A 5683-nucleotide genomic window follows, 5' to 3' on the forward strand; every position below is an offset into this window, starting at 1 on the left:
CCCTGTACACGACTGTGTGACCCTCACGGACGAACAGACTAGAAGTAGGGTTGACCTCCGAGACACAGCTTTTCCTGACCCTGACGGAGAGCTGTGGGTGGACGGCTCTTGCATCAAACTCCCCGATGGCACCACTTCAGCTGCCTATGCAGTCACCACGGCCCGAGCTGTAATCTAGACAGCCCGCATCACGCAACGATCTGCACAGGCAGCAGAACTGATTGCCCTGACACGAGCATGCATCCTAGCAGCAGGAACCAGAGCGAACATTTACACCGACAGCCAGTATGCCTTCGGGGTGGTTCACCATTTTGGGCTCCTTTGGAAGGAGAGGGGATTCTTGACCTTGCACGGCACCCCTATCTTACATGGAGATTTAGTCTCCGCCCTGATCGAAGCTGTCCTTCTCCCCAAAAGACTTGCGGTTATCAAATGCCAGGAACACAAGAAAGTGACAGACATTATTGGGCAGGGAAATGCACTAGCCGATGTCACTGCTCGAACCACCGCTGAAAATAGGACGACGACACGCATGTACGTGACCAGGTCACAAGCAGAGAAATGGACCGACGCTAGGGACACTATTAAGGACATTCAAATGGCTAGCACACAACACGAATTGACTGAATGGGCACCGGTGGGATTGAAAGACGATGAAGGCTGCTGACGGACAAAGGACACGAACAAATGGTTGCTACCTGACTCATACCTGATTCCCATACTGACTATGGCACACTCCCCTGCTCACATAGGATCAGCCCCCATGATTGAACTTGTCTCCAGAGTTTGGCACAACGACAAAATCTCAGACTCCGCCAAACGTCTGGTCCAACAATGCTTGATATGCCTGCAGCATAACCCCGGGAAAGGAACTGTGGTACCCCGGGGAGGGTTTGGGGTGCCCAATCACCCGTTTGAAGTCCTGCAGATGGACTACATCCAACTAGACAGATGCCAAGGCCTGAAATGCGTACTTGTCGTGGTGTGCGCATTTAGCAAATGGGTGGAAGCATACCCAACCCGTGATAACACTGCTATGGCCACTGCAAAAATACTGTTAAAAGAGTTCTTCCCTCGCTACGGCCTTTGTCGAATTTTATGGAGCGGCAATGGCCCCCACTTCGTAGCCGAAGTCATCCAGCTCATCTTAAAGGGGCTGGGTATCAAACAGAAGTTCCACGCAGTCTTCCACCCCCAGTCTGCTGGACTTGTTGAGCGACACAATGCCACACTAAAACTAAAGCTAGCCAAGATAGTGGCTACCACGGGACTGAAATGGCCAGACGCTCTCCCACTGGCATTGCTATCGATGCGTTACACCCCCACCAAACACCACTTGACACCTTACGAGGTCGTTTTCGGCCGACCCATGAGCGTCTGATCTGCACCAAAACCGACGTCTATTCATGACGTCCCGGACGTCCTAATGTCTGATTACTTGCATAAATTGACTGAAACTCTGTCTGTCATTCACCAACAGGTGCTGCATGCCATCCCTGACGCTTCCAGGGGTCCCGGACACAACCTGCAACCCGGGGATTATATCTTAATCAAGAATTTCCAGCACGCCAAGAGTCTGGAACCCCGGTGGACGGGCCCCTGGCAAGTCCTACTGGCCACCCGAACAGCTCTTCGAGTGGAAGGAAAGCGGACCTGGGTGCATGCGCACCATTGTAAGAGGATTCCCCCGACTCTGATGACAACCGAAGACGTGACCACCCAGGAAGAGCTCCTGAACAAAGACCGACCATCGCTGAATTGCTACCCAGACACAGAAACATTTGAACTTGCAAAGATTTCTGACCCTACCGTGCCATCCAACGAAGGGTACAACCTGCGTCGAAAGGAGAGAGTTTCGGCTAAGCAGACCATTGACTAAGTCATATTTCTCAGATCGATGGCCTAACACAACAAGGGCTGTCACGAGAGAAAGCCAGACGAGGTCTTTGGTTCTGCCCGCTACCGAGCTCCCTTGAAGGTGATGGAAGCGCCCGATAAGAAGATGATAGAAGCAACCGGACACCCGAAAATCCGCTACAGAAACCCAAAGACAGACAGATTCCACAGTTCAAAGACAATTGCACTTTTCATCACAATCCTTTTGTGCTTTCTCCTCATGACCACGCTCTGGATTGTGGAAGAAAATGCACCTGCTCATGAAACATTCCTAACCACTGCGCAACCTACTACCATGAAAGAACATTATTTGATCTCGCTCTCTCCTCAACTCCGAGAAAGGCGAAAGGAGTTTTGGAACAACTCCTTTGTGCAGCTGCTGCACCAGCACAATCTTGCCACCAATGCCATCAACTGCTGGATCTGTGGGTTGCTACCCCACGCCACTGGACATTCGATACCTTTCATCCCTTCACCCTTCTCAATTCACGGCTCCTGCCTTGCTTGGCTGATCCTCTTGCAAGAGAGCTATAAGGACAATGCCACCTCCAGCAAAACCATGACGCATTTCTTTCATGAGGTCTGGCGAAACAAAACAAAGACACATTTCTGCCCGCAGACCTCCAACGACTCTATCCACATGGACATCCCTGCTAAAGAACGAATTGAAATGCAGGTGTTCAACAATCCAACCAGACCCACCTTCTCCTACCTACGGAAACGAACAGCTGCCACTCTGACTGTGGCTCTATCTGTCATCAACGTCACAGGCCATATGTGCATAGAAGGGCTTGGGACACAGCTGGTAGGCCGCAGTGCTTGCCGCTTCACCAGAACTTTGGACTCTACCGATCCACCTTCCTTTGTATCCTCTCAAAACATGTACTTTGTTTGCGGCACAAAGGCTTACACCTGGCTCCCCAAAGGCTGGGTGGGCACTTGTTTTATCTCCTTCATCCTTCCTCCGACCTATGTGGCTCCAGCGAATCACCATAGACAAAAACGAGCCAAGGACATTGAACAAGCCGACTCAACAGGAGCACAGTTCCTCGATGCTATGAAGGGACTTGTTCCACTCTGGGGCCCGATGGCAAACAGCCGTGCCATCCGACATCTGACTCAGGCAGTCGAGACAACAATGAACATCACAGCTGGTATCCTTGCAAACAGCACAGCCGAGCTTCAAGCGGTCCGCCTGGTGGCTCTCCAGAACCGCCTTGTTCTAGATGTGGTTGTAGCGGATCGTGGTGGAGCATGCCGCATTATTGGGTCCAGCTGCTGTACATATATACCGGACAATTCACTCTCAGTGTACAAGGCCATCGAACACCTCCACAGACTCTCCTCAGAAGTTCACCAGGAGCAGGAAGAATGGTCGCTTGGTGGATGGTTCTGGAGTACTGTTAAGAACTGGGGCTGGAGACTGTTTACCATTATCCTGATTCCTGTAGTTGTAATATGTGGGTTATGCTTAGGAATTCAATGCCTGCCTCCCCTGTGTTCGTTATGTGCGAATTGTATTTGCCCTAAGACTGTGGACTTTGGAAAGGAACGCATGGGAGCATTATATGATGCCGAGGTTAGGAATTTAATGCAGATTGACATTGAATAGGCAAACTGGCTAGATATGTTGAAAAGGGAGGACTGTTAAAACCTAGACTACAGTGTCAACATTATCGGCGCCATCTTGCCCCCTTTTCGAGCCCATTCGTGCGCGTAAGCGGCAGCCATTTTAAATACCATGGCCTCTCTGCCCATCGCCGACAGCCAGCGCGTCTTTCTCTCTCACTCCTGACCTCGCAAACATCCCCCGCGCACTGACAGCCCCCGCTCTCGCATGCCTTGAGCCATAAACCCCTCTTCAGCACGACTCTGCCTCGGAACCCCATCCTGTTCCCAGCGCGACACCTCCCTTCATTCCTTTCATGATCCCGGGTCCTTTGATAAAACCCCCTTTCCTCTGTGCCCGTTTGTCTTACTCGTTCCCAGGCCGCCACCTTGCCCTGCGGATACTGTTTATTGCCCTCTATACAGTAGGAAGCTTCTCCCATCAAAGGATCCACGAGTTGATCAAAGCCCCCACCCCATGAGATCCGATCAACCACATACATTCCGTGAATCGGCGGAATGTCCAGCTGCGCGACAATCATCACCTGTTTTGACCGGGGTGGGGACTTCAACTGTAAATGTGTGTGGGAACTGGCCTGAAGCGGGGATTCCGAGGATGTCCTTTCATACGTCAAAGCATTGCAAGAATGTGCGACATGCAATAAAAATCATCAACCTGTGTATAAGAGGCCAGGTCTCAGAGATGCGGGGAGAGCACCTCAAGAAGATACCCTGTTGTCTGATTTGATGTGTTCTGCTCCGTCGGAATAAAACTTCTGTTTCCTGCCTTCCAGTCTCCAGCGCCTGCCTCTTTGTTTGGTAACTTGAGTGGGTATAGAGGCGGTTAACGCCGGGCAACTCTGAAAAAGGTCCTTCGGCCCTACCTTTTTCCACACTGTGCACTGCTTCCAGCCAGCTGGCTGGAAAGCCTGGCAGCCAGGGGATGCTGGGAATTAGGCCAGGATGCCCTGGACAGCTCCCTGGCCGGAAGTGGCCGGACCCTCGCCTGCACGGGACACTGTTCCCCTGCTGCCTGAGACCTATAGATAAGGCTTGGCCGTTGGTGGCTGTTCGGGGCGGGCAGAGAAGGAAAAGGACTCTGTATTGGTTTTCTTGCTCAGAGAAGCCAAGGGCTGTGTCCACTTCTCTGCCTCCCTCCCTCCATCCATCCTACAGACTTACTGGGAACCTTCCTCCATTCGTTCCCCAGTGAAATGGATCCTAAAACCAATGAAACTGCTGCTGCAAAAACAGTCTTTTTCCCACGTTTGTCTCTTTTCAAAGTGCAGCGTCTGGATGGAGAAGGAAAAAAAAAGAAAAAAAGAAGTTGAAAAAACGTGAAAAATAAATAAATAACGCAAAGCTGGATGGCCGCAAAGTGGCAAATAAATAAAATAAATGCATCATTAAGGCAAGACACAGTGACCAGTTTGCTTTTATTCACACGCAAACACAACAGCGCCACCTTACAGGGTTTGGTAGTGAAGTGCTACCTTCGTTTTCTCGTCTATTTTTCAACAGCATTGTTTCCCCCGGGAAGTGCACCATTCCTGGAGGTACTGCAATACCAGGTTGATGCGTGGAGTGGACAGAGCAAGTTCCTATTCCATCTCCCTGTTCCACAAATCAATTTAATATATGGTGCCCAGATAGAGGACGTATCAGATACTAAACTGATAAGAACAGATTTTTTTTGTTTCAAAAACCTTTATTGAGTGGATAAAGGCACACACACAGAATATACAATTCAGAGTCTCAAGGTTACATCAAGTGGTCTACAGAAGATATATACAGATATGATGACAAAACATATATACAACATGAGCATGTAAGAATTAAAAAACAAAGTGATTTTTTTTTTTTAAACCTTTATTGTGCAAATGGAAGCATACATATACGGGCCTACAACCAATCCGGCCGGCCACAACACATTATGAAAGCACATGAGACAATAATGAAGTTCCCCGGCAGTCGCCCAGCGTTTTACAGGCAAGCGATCAAACATTAAAGGGCTGAATATAACCGCTGGAAGCAGGATTAAATAAGGTTAATTTTATAGTATAATAGGAAGTATAGCAGGATCGGTTGCAACTTTTTGACATCTGAGTTCCCATGGCGGGCCACGTTTCAAGCATCAAAACAGAAGGGCATTGATAAAAAAGAATAACAGCAGCGATTA

At 49.6% G+C, this 5683-nt stretch overlaps 1 pseudogene; it reads right to left on the minus strand.

Annotated features, from left to right (window-relative positions):
- Window positions 1-5038: 5038 nt before the first annotated feature.
- Window positions 5039-5214, minus strand: LOC147707181 (U2 spliceosomal RNA; annotated as a pseudogene).
- Window positions 5215-5683: the final 469 nt, after the last annotated feature.

This window comes from Lissotriton vulgaris, chromosome 6, assembly GCF_964263255.1.
Source record: "Lissotriton vulgaris chromosome 6, aLisVul1.2, whole genome shotgun sequence".
Lineage (NCBI taxonomy): Eukaryota > Metazoa > Chordata > Amphibia > Caudata > Salamandridae > Lissotriton > Lissotriton vulgaris.